Source organism: Pseudophryne corroboree, chromosome 2, assembly GCF_028390025.1.
Source record: "Pseudophryne corroboree isolate aPseCor3 chromosome 2, aPseCor3.hap2, whole genome shotgun sequence".
In the NCBI taxonomy this organism is placed as follows: Eukaryota; Metazoa; Chordata; class Amphibia; order Anura; family Myobatrachidae; genus Pseudophryne; species Pseudophryne corroboree.
In genome coordinates this window covers 457,524,425-457,547,414 of record NC_086445.1, presented here as the reverse complement: position 1 = coordinate 457,547,414, position 22,990 = coordinate 457,524,425, and the positions used below count along the sequence as shown (strand labels likewise).

The 22,990-nt window shown below is 43.1% G+C and overlaps 1 protein-coding gene and 1 long non-coding RNA gene across 9 annotated transcripts in view; both read right to left on the bottom strand.

Moving 5' to 3' along the window:
- Positions 1 to 22,990, bottom strand: part of AUTS2 (activator of transcription and developmental regulator AUTS2) — a 1,933,147-nt gene that overhangs the window by 1,478,804 nt on the left and 431,353 nt on the right. The gene's annotated exons all lie outside the window — the stretch shown is intronic.
- Positions 20,713 to 22,760, bottom strand: LOC135028068 (uncharacterized). The gene is made up of 2 exons (XR_010224429.1): positions 22,418 to 22,760; positions 20,713 to 20,790 (listed from the first exon to the last, which is right to left on the bottom strand). It is a non-coding gene; the product is annotated as an uncharacterized LOC135028068 (long non-coding RNA).

Below are 22,990 nucleotides of genomic sequence, written 5' to 3'. Positions count from 1 at the left end.
GGCAAATTCATTTCAAGCTGATATGCAAATTTACTGTTTCTATAAGAAGCAGGTGTATGTGTTAAAGGTGCAATGGGTAAACTATCAATTATGCACCCTGTGCTACATATATTTCCATGGGTGAACCAGTAAAATATGCACACTGTGCTACATATATTTCCATAGGTGAACCAGTAAAATATGCACACTGTGCTACATATATTTCCATGGGTGAACCAGTAAAATATGCACACTGTGCTACATATATACAGTATACTGTAAAATCAAACAAAAGAGGCTCCATCTACATTTTTATGTTGTACTATTCTATTGCTGGTTTTGTACTGTACAATGGGAGATGGAAGGGGGGTCTGCAAGTGTAGGCCAAGTACGGCAAGAGCATCGTCACACAAATGCATATCATGCAGACCACATAAAGAAGCACATGTGCCTGCCAGGAAACTTACATTTTCCTGCTACTCGACCCCTGGTGCATAATATGCATTAATTATTATGATGATTGGCAGTCGCTTCTGATTGGCTGAGTGTATCTGTACCCCTCCTACTGATACCATTACTCATACTTGCCTACTTTTAATAAAGCATTTCAGGGAGATTGTGAAAGTAACCCTATCAGAGTGGATTTAAGAGGCGTGTCATAAAAATGACTTACTTCCAAATGCAAATGAGCCCCAAGTTAGTAAGATCTAGTTGTTGAAGAAAAGACTCTTATATTTTTCAGGATTTGTTTGTGTATTGTGTTTTTCAAGAAGTTCCATATACTGTAAGTGGCCACGAGAAACCTTATTTAAAATGCATGTAGACATAAGGACCATTGTGCCTTATAACCAATACAGGGAAATGGCACTGATGTTCCCATTTGAATGTATATATCTCTGATTTATTTTTCCCCCCAAGAATGTCACAGCGGCATAATGGGGATAAGGTGCAATCAGGGAGATTGCTGGTCTATTCAGGGAGTCAGGGAGATTGCGTCTATTTCAGGGAGTCTCCTGCAGAATGCGGGAGGGTAGGCCTCTGTGCCATTACTATTATTAGTGTGACTGCTGTATACAGTATTTATTTGATATTTACAATCAGCCCATGGCACAAACAGAGATTGACATTTGATTATTGAAAGGGAGTACAACAAATGTTTGTTTTTAATTGTACATCGTCAATTTATTTGGTATCTGTGTCTGTATTTAATTCTATCTGACACTGTAAATGTCACATAATATTTATTAACAACACTATCCAGACACAGACAGACTGTCTCACCTAGGTTGTGGGAGTATAACATTCCACACACTAGAACAGCACAATAAGGTACAATTTTAGCAATATTGACTTTGTGTGGCTAAATAAATCCATTATAGAACAAACAGGGGAGTCAGTGAGTTTGACATTTGTAATGATACAGCCACATTCATATTGTGTAAGATCATGTCTTTAGCTCAGGGTTTAGAACTTTTCAATGTGGAAGATGTGAACTCAGAGTAAAACTATTGGATTATAAATGTAATTAAGCAGTTTGGGATCAGTAAGCAACTACATTAAAATATGGAGAGGTGGCTGGCAAGTAAATAAAAGATTCATAGTTTGTTGAATGTAGTCACATTTGTTGCAGTCCCACACCTCCCAAGTGTCCCGATTTTTGTGGGACAGTCCCGTTTTTTTAGGACTGTCCTGCTGTGTCACACGTGGCCCGCAGTGTCCCACGGTGGGGGTGGGGGCAGTTGGGAGGCTCCTGTCAGTCACTGCTGCTCAGCAGTGACTGACAGGATGCGCATGTGCACAGCGTCTATTCACGGAGACAAGAGGGACTGGGGGCATGCCAGCAGCTCACAGAGCACTGGTCATGCCCCCACAGTGACGGAAAATGGGGGGCGTAGATCGCAATCATGGCAGTGCCACTTAGCCACACCACCTTTACCAAGACCACGGCCCTTTGTCGAGACCAAAATCCCTTTTCAGGTGGGCGCGACTTTGCCGTTCAGCAGTGTCCCGCATCGGACGCAAAGTTGGGAAGCATGCAGTCCTGATTTCGGGTGGCAAAGGAAAGAGGCCTACCAAAAAGGTGGCATTGCATTCAATAAAAGATTGTGGCCTGGTCAGTTTGGGGAGTGGCTTTGTCAGACTGCTGCATGGCCAGGCTCTCTGTATGTATGTGATGAGTATGCAGCTTCCTCTGTGGACAGTCATATCTGACTGTAGTAATAATGATGCATGCATTATAGTATCAAGTAGTCAACTATGAGCTGTGGTCCATTCTATAGACCAAATAATCTGCCATTGTAATAACATTTAAATAATGCATCTTTCAGCAATTAGAGTCTTTGTATAATTCAGGAGGCATGCTCAGTATTAGGTAATTTCGTGTCATTTTAATTTCTACCAGCAAATACACATATTAGGAGCTGCTGTAATTTTCAATATTTAAGCACTTCTTTTATGTGCTCTGCTGGAAAGGAAAAAAATGCAAATTGCTTTGTCTCGTCTTTGAGATCATATGCATTAAAACTAAAGGCTCTTTTCTGCTCTCCTGGCCACAGTTATTAATTCAAGTGAACACCCAGTATTTGCAATGAATTGTTTTGGGAAGAGAACTGTTTTGCATTATTAGTCAGTAACCAAGTTATGTTTCTGTAGTTATCAAATGCAAACACATATAGGGCCTAATTCAGAGGTGGATGCATTGCTGATGTTGGCGCAGTTGAATGATTATTTGCTATTGCACATGCACATGTACTTCCCCTGAGTGTACGCAGAGACCACTGTTGAGCATGGAGTCACCTGCATTACAGTTGGTAGTGCAAAACCATGGGCACAGATCCACAGCCAATGAGGCCATGTTTAGAGTTTTTTCAGAAGGAGACACTGTACCTGACATAGCTGGTGCAAGTGTCGATGGTGCATGCAATGCACACTCCAAGTGCGCTGATGGTGGATTCAGCACCGCAACCATGCTAAAATGCACCCTTTGACGGCGCACCTCTTGAGCACCTGATGTCTTGATGTCACACGCATGACATCATTACATTGCATGCATGAGTCCTTACATTGTGCAGAGAGGGCGGCAGCACTGGTAAGTGCAGTATCCTGAGGATGCTCCAATCAACTGTACAGGCTGCAGGGCTGTTGTCTGGAGCAACTAAAGGGTGTACCAGTTGCGCTGCAGCAGTGATCTTGGCTGTGGCAGCCTGCTAGACAGAAGCAAGGAGCCATGAAAGTGGGCATCTCAGGGATTGCACAGTCCAGAGCACACAAGAACACAAGGAGAGGGCTGAAACTAGCATTTGCATATTAGGGCCACTGTCACTCTGCAAAGAGTCGCATTAGTACCCACTTCTGAATCAGGCCAAGAATATGGATTTAGGGGGTTGTACAGACCCCGCCACTGAAGCGGCCCACAGTGTAGTTTGCCAGTGGCGGTGAACTGCACATGTGCAGCAGCCACATCGCCGCTGCACGGACATACACATTGTGGCCACATCCCTGAAGGAGCAGGCGTTGCAGGGGTAGGGTTACAGCATTGCGGGCCGGGAAAACGGGGGCAGGCCGGGACAGTTTTCGGGGCAGCTGCGTGACTTCACATGTAGCTGCTCCAGAAAAGAAAAAAGAACACTTGACAGCGCAGCCAGCGGTCAACCTTAGATACGATGCCTCTGCAATCTAATTGCGGACGCATTGGAGGGTGGCTTACACATGCTTGCCGGCCTTGCCCCCAGCATGTGAGGAGATGATCGCAGATATGGCTGCGTATACAGCCATCTGCGTTCATCTCTGAATATCCCCCCTAGTACAGATAGTTTACTTGGGTAATATTATTTAAACAACCTTACATAAATTAAAGTAAATAATTATTGCCATATCTATTATGTTTAGGAATAGAAAAAAAGATGTATTAATAGGTATATGTTTCCCTTTACCTTTCTATTTAATAAAACAAAAAAACAAAAAAAAGATTTAGATACTGTATAATTAGAGAAAACGTCATGCAATGTGAGATATGTACATATATAATGTGATTTTAAAATGTAGTTATTGTTTTATTATTAGAAAAATGTATTACTTCCAAATGGCTAATTATCAGTAGGGAGCTGTCATGATTTTGCAGATAATGTATATTGTTACTAGTCAGTGACCTACAGGGTCTCCCAGTGTGAAGATTAATGCTTTGTAAAATATGTTTTATTCTTATGTGATAATTATGGTAAAAATTAAAGAAATATAATACGTGGAAATAACTGTAAGTGTAAAACATTATACCAGCAATAGACTATTCAGACATTATACATCCCAAAGTGGTCGGATATGATCATATTACAAATGCATATAAAGAATAAGAACAGATACTGGCCCTCATTCCGAGTTGTTCGCTCGTTGCCGAATTGTGCTATATTGTGATTAGTCACTTACTGCGCATGCGCAATGTTCGCAGAGCGCATGCGCTTAATTATTTTACTCAAAAGTTTGGTATTTTACTCACGGCATTACGAGGATTTTTCTTCGTTCTGGTGATCGGAGTGTGATTGACAGGAAGTGGGTGTTTCTGGGCGGAAACTGGACGTTTTATGGGTGTGTGTGAAAAAACGCTGCCGTTTCTGGGAAAAACGCGGGAGTGGCTGGAGAAACGGGGGAGTGCCTGTGCGAACGCTGGGTGTGTTTGTGACGTCAAACCAGGAACAAAACTGACTGAACTGATCGCAGTGGCAGAGTAAGTCCCGAGCTACTCAGAAACTGCTAAGAAATTTCTATTCGCAATTTTGCGAATCTTTCGTTCGCAATTCTGCTAAGGTAAGATACACTCCCAGAGGGCGGCGGCTTAGCGTGTACAATGCTGCTAAAAGCAGCTAGCGAGCGAACAACTCGGAATGAGGGCCACTGTTCTTGCACCCAGAATGCAGAACAAAGGGGTAGATGTATTACAGGTTGAGTCTCCCTTATCCAAAATGCTTGGGACCAGAGATATTTTGGATATGGGATTTTTCCGTATTTTGGAATAATTGCATACCATAATGAGATATCATGGTGATGGGACCTAAATCTAAGCACAGAATGCATTTATGTTTCATATACACCTTATACACACAGCCTGAAGGTAATTTTAGCCAATATTTTTTATAACTTTGTGCATTAAACAAAGTGTGTCTACATTCACACAATTCATTTATGTTTCATATACACCTTATACACACAGCCTGAAGGACATTTAATACAATATTTTTAATAACTGTGTGTATTAAACAAAGTTTGTGTACACTGAGCCATCAAAAAACAAAGGTTTCACTATCTCACTCTCACTCAACAAAGTCCGTATTTCGGAATATTCCGTATTTCGGAATATTTGTATATGGGATACTCAACCTGTATCTGTCATTATGGGGAAGAAGTGGTATCAGTGCACATTATGTAAGCCTACGGCGGTGCGTGCAGAGTGACAGTAGTGCCCCTGTCATTATCGGCGCTAATATCTAAAAGGAAGCACGCCGATGTGGCAGGCAGTGTATGAACAGTCAGTTGCACTGACCTATCGATTTTGACAGCTGCAGGAATCGTTGCCCATACAAAACAGCAGGGACAGAGCTGTCCCTGCCTCCGGGCTGCATGTGAGATATCACGCATGTGCCCTGGAGCCGGCCGGTGGAGAGACACAGCGCATCAGCACTGGGCTTATGTGCTGTATGCTCCACTGCCCCATTCCGGCATCTGAGATGTTCATACATCTCAGCGCTGCTGCTTTCTGCTTCACCTTGGTAAAGAGGCCAAGCAGGAAGCATTAAACCCACATGATAAGTGCAGGTATAATACATTTACTGCACAGTTACTTTGCGGTCACTAAAGGTGCATCCCATGGAAACGCAACCATGATGAGTGCCATGCACAACCTGCTGACTTTTCTTCTAAGTAAGTTTTTTTTCCTTACCACTCAGCTTAGTTGGTACATAGTTGCAAAATACTGAATTTGAAAACATCAAAAGGAACAATTTTTTAACTATGGATAATTGTATGTGGGTATATATACTAAGCCTTGAAGAGAGATAAAGTGGGTGGAGATAAAGTACCAGCCAATTAGTTCCTAACTTCCATGTTGTAGGCTGTGTTGAAATAATGTCAGTTAGGAGCTGATTGGCTAGTACGTTATCTCTCTCCAAGGCTTAGTATATAGACCCCTATGTTCTTTAGATTTCATTAAAAAAATATTTACATTGGGAGAGATTTACAAATGAAGAGCCTGAGTTGGACACAAGTCCACAAGCAGATGCTTGCAGTGTTTATCAGCAGACTACACATGCGTCACAAGAGTCAATCACAGACTGTGCATGTGCTGCACCATGCATACACATTTTCACGGAGGATGCAAAAGTGGTCTGTGCATGACCAGAACTTTCTGTCAGTGAAATGAGCATTTCTGGGTGGCAATGGGGTAGATACCATGCAAACCCAACAAAATTATATAACACATTGAAGCATCATGAGAGTGCCATGGCTGTGTAGCTAGACTTTCATGCTTGTTTGAGGTGTAATGCAGAGAAGGGACACCAATTTCAGACCTATTGCACCCACCATGCGGTAGGTGTAAGTGTCGGTGTTGGTGATCATAGTTACAACTGTGGCCGGACAGATGCTTGTACAGACAGACATATACTTACAGTAGTATAATGTAGCAAATATGGCAGCCATAGACGTCCACATAGGCTGGCACTTTGTGTCCAACTCAGAATCATAGAAACATAGAATCGGATGGCAAATAAGAACCACTTGGCCCATCTATCTCAAACCTTATTTGATCCTTATTTCTTTGTAAGAATATCCTTATGTCTATCCCATGCATGTTTAAATTGCTCTACTGTCTTAGCCTCTACCACCTCTGATGGGAGGCTATTCCACTTGTCCACTCCCCTTTCTGTAAAGTAATTTTTCCTCAAATTTTCCCTGAACCTACCCCTCTCCAGTCTCAGTGCATGTCCTCATGTCCTATTGCTTCTCTTCATTTGAAGAATGTTTCCCTCTTGGACATTGTTAAAACCCTTGATATATTTAAAAGTTTCTATCATGTCCCCCCTTTCCCTTCTCTGCTCCAAACTATACATATTGAGATTTTTTAGTCTTTCTGTGTATGTTTTGTGATGTAGGCCATGCACCATTTTAGTTGCCCTTCTTTGTACAGTCTCTAATGTATTAATTTCCTTCTGAAGATATGGCCTCCAGAATTGAACACAGTATTCTAGATGAGGCCATACCAATGACCTATACATTATTACTTATTTCTTTCTGCTGCTCAGTCAGGCCCAAACAGTGCATTAAACAGTTCAGAAGTAGCCGCTGGTGTACTGTAATCCATTCCAATGAAGAGCAAACTAAATAATCATCCTCTTTGGGGATAAACATTCCCAGAGGTGTGTGGTCGGGATGTTCGACTGCGTACATCTTTGAGAATCAAGGTAGCTCAATATCATTGATTTTCTTACAGATCTCTGTGGACTAAGAGATAAAATTGATGATGTACAGTAGGTGTTATTAAGGTGCTAATGTTCTGGATGTTCCACACCTTTTTCGTACTGTACATACAATGCTGAAAACTGAATTGTCCACTTAATGCAAAAATCTAGTACACTGATGTATGCAATATATGCAGCAATGTAATGTACCTCAATGCACAGAGAAATTAATGTAGACTTTATCGCTACCTGTTATTTTTGTTGACTCCTCCTCCTCCATGTAGTACAGTAGAAAATAGGACAGGGGTGTTGCCATACAGGATTGCGGTGCTATCACAACCACCGATGGATGTGAAGTACAACCTATACACCTGGAACAGCAGTGATCTCAGTACACATCTCAGCATTCCAACCCATGGGACAAACCTGTCCCAATCAGGGCTGGAAGAACAGAGCCCTGAAATTAGAACTCATCTAAAACTGAACAGCTAGCAGATATGGAGTACACCACTCAGGAGAATGCACCCCAGGAGACATAGAGTTGACAGCTAAAGTATAAATTATAACATTGCATTGTCAGTTTACAATATAAGCACAGTGTTAAAAACGGATGGGTCTACTGGACATTTCAGTTAAAAACACCTAGACATGCATCTTCAAAGTACTGGTGGAGGTGGTATCTACCAACTGCAGGCTGAATGTTTTACCATGATCTCTACCATCTAGAAGTAGTGATGATGTTGGCTAAAAGTAACATTTTATTATCTTTATATTTTTTTGACTTATTAAGTGACAATATCTGTGTCCAGCTACAATCTTACCAACATACACGCTTTTTGATCAGTTACTATCGGACTTTAGAAGAACACTCACAGTGACTATTCACAATCTCTGACAATAAGTCCTCTTATCACTATATAGATTGAGTATCCCTTATCCAGAATGCTTGGGACCAGAGGAATTTTGGATATCGGATTTTTCCGTATTTTGGAATAATTGCATACCATAATGAGATATCATGGTGATGGAACCCAAGTCTAAGCACAGAATGCATTTATGTTACATATACCCCTTATACACACAACCTGAAGGTAATTTTAGACAATAATTTTTATAACTTTGTGCATTAAACAAAGTGTGTGTACATTCACACAATTCTTTTATGTTTCATATACACCTTATGCACACAGCCTGAAGGTCATTTAATACAATATTTTGAATAACTTTGTGTATTAAACAAAGTTTGTGTACATTGAGCCATCAGAAAACAAAGGTTTCACTATCTCAGTCTCACTCGAAAAAGTCCGTATTTTGGAATATTCCGTATTTCGGAATATTTGGATATGGGATACTCAACCTGTACTATGATTTCCTGACATAAAAGTTAGAAACAGGATTACAGCTGGTAACTAGAGTTAGGTAAATCAAATTAGACCATTTCTGAATGCAGCCAAATTTCAGTAATTATTTCCTCAAACATTCACAGAATCTTACATCAACTAGGGAATCAGATGATTCATGAGAATGTATACAGGAGTGTGTCTATTGAAACACCTCTGCTCTACCATAATATACTATGGGAAAATAACCCAAAACGTTCCATAAAAAGAATTGCACACTAGCATTGACCACTGCATGCAGGGACTCCAGGCTTTAATAATTGAATGTTTCAGTATATGTGATGGAGGTAGATTTTTGGGTAATTTTGGGAAACGTTTTGTCTTATGAACTTTAGTATTTCGGACATAGCTTTATTTTTCTTATTCAACATAGTGCGAAAGAGTCTCGAATCTTTTATAAAAAAAGTTTGACTAGTCTGAAATTGATCTATACGTTGTAGTGGGACCATACAACTTCAGAAGTGTGTTACGCTCACCTTTTTTATTTATTTATTATTTATTTGTTCATTTATTTATTTTTCTTAAAAAAGGACTGGCCCTATGAAATCACAATATCAATATCACAAAACTTATAGCATTTTGTGAATTTTCAGACCAAATTTAGCCAAATGCCATTTTGGCGTATTTAGAGAGGAGGAAGGCCATGTGCAGACTCCGTCAGGGCCCCCTTCTATCTAGCCGATGGCAGTGCTGTGATTCTGGGCACTAGGGTCCCTGTGAATCTGGGACCCTAGCACTGTCCCAGAGTCAAGAACGCATACACAAATCTCCCAGTGATTTTCCTACTGCTCATGTGCAAAACCCTGTGAAAATGGCACTTGCCATTTTCCCAGTGATTTCTGCAGCACTGCTTCTTCGCCGTGGGACTCCGGAGGCAGGGCTGGTGCTAGGGTGTTCAGCGCCCCCCCTGCAAACTATAAATTTGTGCCCTCCCATACTTTACAAAGGGACAGCGCACATAATGCTTTTATACGTTATGCTTTTACACATAATGCTCCCTGTAGTAGTGCCGCTTACACACGTAACGCCCCCTGTGGTAGTTCCACTTATACACAACGCCCCCTGTAGTAGTGGCACTTACACATGTAACTTCCCCTGCAGCAGTGACGCTTACACATGTAACACCCCCTGCAACAGTGACGCTTAACACGTAACGCCCCCTGCAGCATTGATGCTTACACACGTAACGCCACCTGTACCAGTGTCGCTTACACATGTAACGCCCCCTGTACCAGTGCTGTTTACACACTTAATGCCCCCTGTACCAGTGACGCATATATGTAACGCCCCCTGTACCAGTGACACTTACATGTAACGACCCCTGTACCAGTGCCACTTACACACGTAACGCCCCCTGTACCAGTGCCGCTTACACACGTAATGCCCCCTGTACCAGTGCTGCTTACACACGTAATGCCCCCTGTACCAGTGACACATACATGTAACGCCCCCTGTACCAGTGCCACTTACACACGTAACGCCCCCTGTACCAGTGCCACTTACACACGGAACGCCCCCTGTACTAGTGATGCTTACACACGTGATGACCCCTGTTCCAGTGCCGCTTACACACGTAACGCCCCCTGTACCAGTGATGCTTACATATAATGCCCCCTGTACCAGTGCCGCTTACACACGTAACACCCCCTGTACCAGTGCCACTTACACACGTAACGCCCCCTGTACCAGTGCCACTTACACACGGAACGCCCCCTGTACTAGTGATGCTTACACACGTGATGACCCCTGTTCCAGTGCCGCTTACACACGTAACGCCCCCTGTACCAGTGATGCTTACATATAATGCCCCCTGTACCAGTGCCGCTTACACACGTAACACCCCCTGTACTAGTGCCGCTTAGACACGTAACGCCCCCCATAGTAGTGACAATTACACACATAACGCCCTCTGTACTAGTGCCGCTTACACACGTAACACCCCCTGTACTAGTGCCGCTTACACACGTAACGCCCCCTGTACTAGTGACGCTTACACGCGTAACGCCCCCTGTACCAGTGCCAATTACAAGTAACGCCCCCTGTAGCAGTGACGCTTACACACGTAACGCCCCCTGTAGAAGTGACGCTTACACACGTAACGCCTCCTGTACCAGTGCCGCTTACACATGTAACGCTCCCTGTACCAGTGCCGCATACACACATTATGCTGCACAGTCACACATACACCACATACACATATACATACACACACATACTGTACATACATTACACACACATAGTACAAATACACACATTCAGTAGACACTCACACACTAACTCTCCCTGAACTCACCATCTGGCTGGCCGACTCTGTATTCTGCCTTCTGTCTTCCTCTGCAGCATGGCCATTGTCCTGTGTAGCTCCGCCCCTCAGCTCTGGTAAGCCCCGCACCTTTTTCGGGCTGGACACACACAGATGCTGGACTGAAGATGACACTGTCAGGGGAGGTAGGGGGAAGCTTCATGCTGCCGACGCCGCTGCCTGTCAAACAGTGTGACAGGCACAGCAGCCGGCAGCAGCAAAAGGCCCAGGCGCAGCAGCGGGGATGCAAAGCAGGGAGAGCGCCTCTCCAACCCTGTTGCCTACCTGCTTTGCATCCCTTTGCTGAGTGGGTAGTGCCGAGCCTGTCCGGAGGGTAAGTATTACCCATAATGGGTGCACTCTACACACTGCCCCCATTATAAATACACCAGTGCTTGTAAGCATAAACTAAATGAGTCTTTAATATATAGAGACACCACCTCCGATTCCCTTTGGAAAAGTTATTTACACATTTACCTAATACATCTGTGCACAAGATGGTGCACAGTTGTTTTAAACTTGTTTTTGAATTGTAAAGCAAATCATCTATTTGGTATAGGGTTAACAAGTCTATTTTATTTTTTATTTTTTTACTGTATATTTTACTAAAGGTTATGCTTAGCCCAAACACTGATCATGTGAAGCATCCCAGGAACATAAACCTCACCATAAAGACATTTTTGTTTCTTAACTAGTGAGCTGTGAATCCTGTTTTATAGAGTAGAGCAGATGTTTTCCTGTTAGCTGGAATATTATATGGGGTTTAAGCAGATTTATTTTCCTTAGAGAAGATCTGCGAAAGATTAAAACATTATGCCACTTGTAGAAAATAAACAGATTTTTTTTTACAGGATAAGCACTGTATTATATAATGGTAAATTAACTTTCAATTACCTGAATCTTTCAGAATACTGTCCTTAACATAATCAGCCGTGCATTATTCCTAATACCCAGAATGTGAGTCTGCAGTGCCGTGCCCAATTATGTATTTTACAATACTCACAGTTGTCTATTCTAGAGGAAAACAATATGAACAGCTTAACTATCAATTAGCAATTCATTCTTTTTATGCTAAGCCACCGACTGACAGTAACACAGTTACAGTAACACATTTTAGGCTGGCACAGGTTGCTGAGTGTTTACAGCTGTCAGGTTGCTTTACATGTATCTATCTATAGCTAGTCGTTTTGAACAGGGCCCACCCACAAATTCTATTTTAATTAGCAGCTATGAAAAAAACTGTAATGAAAGCAGCTGTTAAAAACCACTCCAGCTTCAATGAAATACTGCAAACTCAAACTGTAAATAGCACATTGTAAATCCCTCGTCACCATTGCTGTCAGCTCTCCCTGGGATCACACAGCTTCAGGCAATCAGTCCCATTTGTCAGCTGGCCTTTTTATGCTGACCCTAGCTAAACCCATGGTCATTGCTACAATACAGCAGTCACTACTACGTTATTCCATTGCACATGCATACAGTATATAAACAGGTAAACCCTAATATACAGCATATTTCACCAATATACTGTACTTAATATTAGTAATATTAGTAAAAATTAAAACTGTGACTCCTAAGTCATTAGTAGCTTTCTCAGTTCAATATTATTATCATCATCTTTTGGTTATATGGCATCTCAATTCATAATGATAAATAACACAGTACATATAAATACATAGGATAACTATAAACGTAATGATACAGACAAGGGCGAAGGGGTGGTGGAGGTAAAAGCTGGGGTAGATCGACTCAATAAAAAGCAATGACTGCATGGGAGGGAAGGCATAGGAAGCACAACAGAACCCAGTCCCAGTGTGCTTATAAATGGACAGACAGGCTCACAGTCCCTAGTGTGCTACTGTATATGTAATAAACAGTTATAGATGTGTATTTCATAGTTGCCTACTCTCCCGGAATGGCTGGGAGGCTCCCGAAAATCAGGTTACCCTCCCGGCACCCCGGAAAAACAGGCAGGTCTCCCGATTTCAGAAGAACTCCCTGTCCAGCTGCCCACTTAGTAAGGAAACTGGGCAGTCCAGACTCGAGAAGTAATTCTGGGTGAATTGCGTCATTGTAGCCACATACCCTACTGTATAATGCCGGTAATGTGTCACCCCCCCACCCATCCCAGCTGAGGCCTCCTGGAGAAAGCAGCCCAGAAGCCAGTAAGTATGATGTATTCCCTTTGATGCTTTTAATCCAGATCACTCTTGGGATTTAGATACAGCTTTTCCAGTAACCAAAAGTAGCTCAATCTTGTAAAAAATACAGGACACATAAGAGCACATCAGTATATCTTCAAAAAATGTGTTCATCAATGGATGGGGAGTATTAGACATTTATCATTTTGATGTTGCAACCACTGTTCTCAACTGAATGTATTATACATGCAGAGGTCATCAGTGTTCAGCTGCTGATAAAGCTAGACAAAAAAATCAAGTAGCCAGGGGGTTTATTTTCATCCAGACTCTGTTATAGAAGGTGTTCCTTCTTCCCTCTTTTCTCTGTTGACAGCAGCATGTTAGGATTGCAGCATGTGTTTGATCCTGTTTATACATTTAGGGGTATATGCAATTGCGGTCGAATTCTGGATGAAATTCGACCGTTTTTAAATTCGACACAATTCGACAGTCGCATACCCTCCCGCCGGGACCCGAATTCGACATATTCAATAAAAAACGGATTTGACAGTCCTGCTGTCGAAAAACGGACCAATTGACGGATATGTGCGTCCTGGATTCGACTTTTTAGACGGCACAAAAATGTTTAAAAAACCCAGAAAAAAATTGTGTGGGGTTCCCCCTCCTAAGCATAACCAGCCTTGGGCTCTTTGAGCCGGTCCTGGTTGTAAAAATATGGGGAAAAATTGACAGGGGATCCCCCGTATTTTCACAACCAGGACCGGGCTCTGCGTCCGGTCCTGGTGCAAAAAAATACGGGGGACACCGGGCTCCACTAGTCAGAGAGATAATGCCACAGCCAGGGGACACTTTTATATCGGTCCCTGCGGCCCTGGCATTAAATCACTAACTAGTCACCCCTGGCCGGGGTACCCTGGAGGAGTAGGGACCCCTTAAATCAAGGGGTCCCCCCTCCAGCCACCCAAGGGCCAGGGGTGAAGCCCGAGGCTGTCCCCTCCATCCATGGGAGGCTGATAGCCAAGTGACACAAAGAAAGAATATTGTTTTTTTGTAGCAGAACTACAAGTCCCAGCAAGCCTCCCCTGCAAGCTGGTACTTGGAGAACCACAAGTACCAGCATGTGGGGGGCAAACGGGCCCGCTGGTACCTGTAGTTCTACTACAAAAAAATACCCAAATAAAAACAGTACACGCACACCGTGAAAGTAAAACTTTATTACATACATACCGACACACACATACTTACCTATGTTGACACGAGGTTCGGTCCACTTCTCCAAGTAGAATCCACGGTGTACCTGAAAAATATAATTATACTCACCAAAATCCAGTGTAGATCTGTCCTCTTCTGTTTTGTAATCCACGTACTTGGCAAAAAAACAAACCGCATTACCCGGACCACGCCCTTTCCCCGAATGCCGGGACCCCCCGTGACTCCTGTCACAGAGGGTCCCTTCAGCCAATCAGGGAGCGCCACGTCGTGGCACTCTCCTGATTGGCTGTGCCCGTCTGAGCTGTCAGATGGCTCATTGCACAGCCGCTCCATTATCTTCAATGGTGGGAACTTTGCGGTCAGCGGTGAGGTTACTCGCGGTCAGCGGTTTTTTGTTGAAAAGCCGCATTTTTACCATTGCAGACATGACGAATTTGACAACTGTCAAATTTCAAAAAGTCGAATCAGAAACGTCAGTTTTTTTGTCGAAAAGTACTGTATTGCATTGTCAATTTTTTTTTTGTGTCGAAAATGACCCGTTTTTCGACATTTGCGGCAATTCGACCGCAATTGCATATACCCCAAAGAGTTCATGTTTGATTTTACTTTCTGCTGCTCTTATAGGTTATGGGTCCAGGACTGCAGAAAGGAAAAAATGAACATGTAGAAAAGTCAGAGATTCAGAGGAAATGGCTGCTACTACCAGTGCCTCAACCAAATGCATGCTGAGGATTCTCTGACTAACCATAACTACCAGACCTGGAAATTCAAAGTAAAGATGTTACTCAGAAGGGGCGGGATGTACTAAGCTGAAAATGCGGTAAACCCCCTGTTTACCGCATTTTCCTGATGTACCATCCCCCGGCCGGCAGGTCAGCGCCGCGGCGGGGTTCGCCAGCTTTAGCTAGCGATAGTCCACAGAAGCCTATGGGCTTCTCTCCGCGGCGCTGTGTGAGGGATCCGATCGGATCCCTCCCAGCATGACTTGCGGCCACCCCCGTCACCCTGCGCATGCGCAGACTGACTCCTGGGGCCGAATCCCGGAAGTCAGGCAGCCGCTGTGCATCGTGGAGGACAGCTCTTATCGGAAGAGCTGTCCTCCGCAATGCTGATCGCATATGTAAGTACATATGTGATCATCATCGTGGCGCAGGGCGGCGATGGGCGGCTATGTACATTAGTACATCCCGAGATACAGTATGTGGAAATGTATACACATGGATAGATTTGGCTAAAGATGTGGGTGTTCCCTATCAATCGGAAACGACCAATCTTTCAAATCATTCCGTGTGTATGAAAGATATATCTGCCGATGCGCATACCCATTGCTCGTCTATAGGGGTCTATGACCTTTTATGCACGCAGAAAGATCACAGACCAATCTTTTGCATTCTGTTCAGATCATTTCGTGTGTATGCACAACATACTTGCCTATTTTTGAAAACTAGTTTCTGGGAGATTCCAAGTGGCAGCAGAATACGCCACGCCTTCCGTTGAGGGTGTGTGTCATGCTCCACCCAAAGGGTGTGTTTATGTCCACTTAAGGGCGTATTTATTGCCACTTAGGGGTGTGTCCTGCAATGGCAGGTGAAAACTATAGTACTAATAGCAGCACTTACACCATGGTAGACAGTAGCGCTTCAGCATGACCCGCAGCTCCACGTCTCACCCTCTTCTGAGAGCTGTTCCGGGACCCACCCCTCCACGTCTTCAGCAGCACCGCGCACCACACTGGGGTTGACACTCGGGGTACCCAGCGCTGCCTACTGTAAATACACAGCAGGCAGCGCTGCAGCTGTCAACAACTATGCATATGGAAAATAGGGGTAGTTACGGCCCTGTACACAGCACTATAATATATTACATTATGCACAGCCCACCTCCCCCATATTGCAACCAGTATACACAGCACCATATCACATTACATTATACACAGCCTCCCCCATATTACACCCCGTACTACATACCATTACCTTTTACACTGCCCCCCTCCCCTGGTATTCCACCCAGTACCTATTACATTGCACTATGCACAGCATATACCATCCCCATATTACACCCAATAGCACACTGCATTACATTTTACACAGCCCCCCCCCCCATATTATACCCAGTTGCACATTACACTACACCCAGTACCATATTATATTGCATTATGCACAGCATACACAGCTCCCCCATATTACACCAAATAGCTCATTACATTTTATTTTACACAGCCCCCCATATTACACCGCCTCCTCCATATTACATCCAGTAGCAAATTACACAGACCCTCATGTTACACTCAATAGAATATTACACAGTCCCACCCATATTATACACAGTGCACATTACACTAATTGTACACAGTCCCCCCATATTACACCCAGCAGCACATTACATATTACACAGCTGCCCCATATTACACCCAGTAGCATACTACATGTTACACAGCACCCCCGCCTCCATATTACACCTAGTAGCAAATTACACAGACCCTCATATTACACCTAATAGAATATTACACAGTCCCAACCATATTACACACAGTGCACATTACACTAATTGTACACAGTCCCCCCATATTACACCCAGCAGCACACCACATATTACGCAGCCCCCCCGTATTACACCCAGTAGCATACTACATGTTACACAACACCCCCACCTCCATATTACACCCAGTAGCATATTACACACACACACACACACACACACACACACACACACACACACACCCATATTGCACCAATAGAATATAACACAGCCCCACCCATATTACACCAAGTGCACATTAGACTACATTTTACACAGCCCCTCATATTACAACCAGCAGTACACTACATATTACACAGCGCTCCCCCCCCCCCCCCTCAATATTATACCCAGTGGTACATTGCATATTACACAGCCCCCCTCCCCATATTACACGCAGCAGCACACTACATATTACACAGCTCTCCCATATTACACCCAGTAGCATACTACATGTTACACAGCAACCCCCCTCCATATTACACCCAGTATCATATTACACAGACCCCAATATTACACCAAATAGTATATTACACAGCCCCGCCCATATTACACCCAGCAGCACACTACATATTACACAGCCCCCCATATTACACCCAGTAGCATACTACATGTTACGTAGCACCCCGCCTCCATATTACAACCAGTAGCAAATTACACAGACCCTCATATTACACCTAATAGAATATTACACAATCTCACCCATATTACACACAGTGCACATTATATTAATTGTACACAGTCCCCCCATATTACACCCAGCAGCACACTACATATTACACTTCCCCTTCCCCAATATAACCCTCCCAGTATATACAGCATCCACCTGGTTTGTTGCTCCCTCCTGTAAAGAGCAGGGAGCCAGACCCCGGGACAGTATGGTCGGGGGATGCAGCCCAGGGAATCCACATCCAGGAGCAGCAGGAGCAGGAAAGCTGGGCTGAAACACACAGCCCACTGAGTGTGGTGGGTGGGGCCATCCAGAGTGAAGAAGCAGAGCCCTGGCTGCTGGGTTATGAGCTTCACTGTACGGGTGGCTGTTCTGCACATTGGGGGTAATTCTGAGTGATCGCAGCAGTAACTTTGTTAGCAGTTGGGCAAAACCATGTGCACTGCAGGGGAGGCAGATATAACATGTGCAGAGAGAGTTAGATTTGGGTGGGTTATTTTGTTTCTTAGCAGGGCAAATACTGGCTGCTTTATTTTTACACTGCAATTTAGATTGCAGATTGAACACACCCCACCCAAATCTAACTCTCTCTGCACATGTTAAATCTGCCCCCCCTGCAGTGCACATGGTTTTGCCAAACTGCTAACAAAGTTCCTGCTGCGATCAACTCAGAATTAACCCCATTATTCCCACACTGCTGCTGCGCAGACACCTCCCGGGTCTCAGAAAGTCTGACGCCACCGCTACTCACAACCCAGCTGTGGCCGACCGCCAGTGACTGTTCAAGTGTAAGCCTCCCCCAACCCCCATTTCCGGACTCGCGCATGCGCAGTCCGGATTTGCAAGGAGGAACTGTTAAAAACCGGGAGGGCTGGCAATGTTTGCGGGGCAACGGGAGGGTCAGTTAAAAATCGGGAAGCGCGAGGGTAGGCAAGCCTAATGCACGATGAACGATTTGGTGAAAGCTGAACGACTCTCTAACCACTCCCCTCCACCATTTCCTCATTCTGTGTTAGGCTGGCTGGAGAAGAGACACATCTGTTTTGTTTTCACAGTTTCTACAAGCAGCATGAAAGTACATGTTGCTGAAAGGCTGCTGGCCACCAATGTATTTATAAACCTTGCAGCAATGTATTTATCACTGTCCACCAATGTGTCCCACACCTGTGTAAAGTCCCCCAGCATGTCCCCCAGACACTGGCCAGCATTGTTTATGCAGTGTCCCCCAAGACTCTGTACACTGTGTCCCTCATGCCAAAGCAACTCAACACACTTTGTTAGCAAGCTAATCAAAGCAGTGCAGTTAGCAATCAAAAGCAGGTATAAAAACCAAGCCTCACCTACAGCAGAACTGCACAGAGCTAAAATGGTATGTGCTTTTTATAGCCTCTACGTCAGCCACACCCTTTATTTACATTTTTCCAAAGACAAGATCAATCTTGCGTATTTTTGTGTAAACGATAATCATTACAGATCGATCGATTATCCAATCGTTCACTATTTGACACCAAATAGTTTGTCCTGGAAATCGTTAACGTTATTGAATTGTTTGCCAAATCTATCCATGTGTATGCACCTTAAGTCTGACTCAAAGGGGAATGGACTGATAAAGACCAGAAAAGAGTACAATATCTCTCAGTGCAGATGATGATCAGATTGTGCATATACAGATGTGCTAGCTCTCATGTTACCCGCGAATGGGTCGTGGGTGCTAATGCGCTGCGATTGTGACAATTCACACCCCGCTGCTATCCGTTTGCGGTAGTGCCAGCACCCATGCCATCCTATGGATCGTGGGTGCAAGTGCAGCGTGCATGCACATCCGAAAACACACTAATCATAGGAAACGACCTGCATTTGCCATGATTTGTATGTAAGATAAGAGCTGGCACATTTGTATGTAACTGTAAAAGATAAATCTGGTATGTGCAGTATAAAGTGCATGAGTAAGCTAATTAAAGACATTAAATTGTATTTAATAAGAAAGTTATCCCAGACTTAACTGCTTAAAGGCCAACACATGCAGGATTACATACTGTGTACACTACAAAAATTAAAACAATCAAGCTGCATAGCAGAATAAAGTACTTTCATATAGCAGCACTGCTACTCAGACATCTGTGAGACACTTGTAACAGCACTTAATGCCAGACCAGATGATCTGACATTAGAGTATGTTTAATGGAAATTTGTGGATGAATTAAATCGCAAGACAGAAAGTGCAAATAAGCATTATACGGCATTGAGAGTTCAGGACTGTATTATTAAAAGCACTAGACAGTGACCAGAAACACATTAACGTGTTTTGTGTGCAAGAAACCTGGTCACTTAAAAGAAGACTACAGAGTTTGGAAAGCCAGAATGAATCAGCTAAAGAAACAAAGGGGGTCATTCCGAGTTGTTCGCTCGCAAACTGCTTTTAGCAGCTTTGCACATGCTAAGCCGCCGCCTACTGGGAGTGAATCTTAGCATATTAAAATTGCGAACGAAAGATTAGCAGAATTGCGAATAGACACTTCTTAGCAGTTTCTGAGTAGCTCCAGACTTACTCTGCCAGTGCGATCTGTTCAGTGCTTGTCGTTCCTGGTTTGACGTCACAAACACACCCAGCGTTCGCCCAGACACTCCTTCGTTTCTCCAGCCACTCCCGCGTTTTTCCCAGAAACGGTAGCGTTTTTTCGCACATACCCATAAAACGGCCTGTTTCCGCCTAGAAACACCCACTTCCTGTCAATCACATTACAATCACCAGAACGAAGAAAAAACCTCGTAATGCCATGAGTAAAATTCCTAACTGCATAGCAAATTTACTTGGCGCAGTCGCACTGCGGACATTGTGCATGCGCATTAGCGACTATTCGCTCCGTTGCGACAAAAAAATAATGAGCAAACAACTCGGAATGACCCCCAAAATGCGAAGCAACAAGCAAAGAGTGATATAAAAAAAAATCTGGAAAATACTTTTAATTCTGAATCTACTTTTAATACAAACACAGGCATAGTGATAAATACTTGGTGTATTGACTCAGGAGCTACAAAACATATATCATATGGTAAGAATTTATTTACGAGTTAGACCAAAGTAATTCAGAAAGAATATCCACAGCTAATGGTCACAGAGATTCTATAAGACAAAGGAGTAAAAGATAAGTAACCAAAATTTTCTAAAACAAAACATAATTTTATGACTTTATCAGAAAATTAAATAAATAAATGAATCTGTCTAAATAAGTACTTGGCTATTCTAATGTGCTAAGCCCCTCAAAAAATAAACACCCACAATAAGCCTGAGTTAATTCAAATCAGAAGTCACTCTCTATTATACAATGACATTTACAAAAATAAATAACAACACAAAACATAACCAATACCGATTGCAGGGTGTTTAAAACATTTACCCAATGTTCTGTTATTTTATCTAGCAAGAAGGGAACAGTTACTTTCTAAAATGTCTGGAAGGAAATAAATAATGTTTTTTTTAATAAGTTATAAAGACCGATAACATATAATTATACATAATTGTAAAAACTAGGTTTAAATATGTATAGGTTTAAATATGTAGGTAAGTATACAGGTAAGTGCTTATGACATCTCTTTTCCCTTGGGACTCCCCGGTTCTTGATTCTTAACTGGGAGGTGAGTACAGGAGCATCCACATAATTAACTACTTTTATAGCTCTAAATACCAGTTTATTTAGCAGACAGATTGCAATAGTGAACTTTGTGAAAGTTGAATAAACACTAACTTGTAAAAGAACAGTTATAGTACCATACATCAATTTCAAATTGTAACAATGTATTTCACACTAAGGTCGATAAACTCATTTATTAAACTGCTTCCAGTTGTCTCGACTCGTTCGTTCTCCACTCAATGAGCGAATACCTGAATTTAGACATTTAAGCATATACAGTAGGCTATATGTGACTATAAATGTAATCTTATGTAACCCCCTTGAGGGTATATGAAACAGTATTACTTTATGCATATACTTTAACTTTACATTAATACTATACTACTAGCGTCTACGATTACCCCAAGACTGCCCACACAATACAGTTCAGTTGGGTACTACTTTGACAGTGTCATTTACAATACCCGTGTGATAAATGAAGAAACTGTTGGGGCTTTTCCAAATAAATCCAGTTTAAGTTATTGCTTATTAACACTTTAGTTCCTTCCTTTTAAGTCATTCTAATATACAATAGTATAATTTCTTATGCCGGACAGACTAGGATAGGATTAACAAATGTAGATAATGGTACGCTGTGGCTAGGGCTATCCAAGATGCTTCCACAGGACAAAGTTAGTCTGTATCGCTAATGTTGACTTTAACTGAGATGGGTAGTCTTAATGTCAGACTCTCTTCTCCCTTTCTCTTGCCTACTGTTGGTACCAAATTAATTATCCAAGAGATTATGGCACAGTACACTGATTTACCAAATCACTGCTGTTATAGCTGAATTATCACAGGCAAATGGTTCCTGACAGAAATGCAGAACGCTGTAGACTGAGAGTATGTCATAGGCTCACTATGAAGTCTGTCTGCCTATTTTTCCCTGCGCTTTCCCTGCGCTGTTATATGAGATGGGTTTGCTATAGCATTTTATACACTGCAGTGTTAACTCTAGCTGATTTACTTAACAGGCAATGTAATAAGTGCACTTATTTATACTCTGGTGTTTGAAGGTGACTTCCTGGGAAAATAATGTTTTTACACTGCGGTATAGCGTTAACGCTGCTTTCAATATACCTCTCCAGTTGTCTGGGTAGTAACTGGCCTCCTGCAGCCTTATATGGCAAGCGGCTCCGCCTCACAATCTGCCTCTCTCAGTCTCTCAGCCTGCAGCTATCAAACTGGAGCAGGCCATTCCTCCGTACTGCACCTCGGTCGAGGGGCTCTACATCTGCTTGCCCTCTGGGGCGGATCAGTGACCCCTTATGCCCGACGTCAACAGGACTCCTGAGAGGGTCACAGCTCAATCTCTGCTCTCACTCACAGGCACCGCCAGCTGTCCCCTCACAGCACAGTCAGTCTCCCACAGCGTTTACCTCAGGGCCCCTCTGCCCAACTGCCGCTCACTTTTCTACTGTCACTTGCTGTACCACATGACACTGGTCATGTGATGTACATCTGACCCCCTGAGCAGCTGCAGAGGCTGCTGGGAAATGCTATCAGTCTCCACAATGACATACTGTATATAATTTATATGCTGTAGCATGAGGAACAATGTCAGAAAGGATTACTCACATAGTGGGGTATTACACAATGTTATACACAGATTTGTTAAATTAATCCATAGTACGTAAGTAAATGTTTTGTATT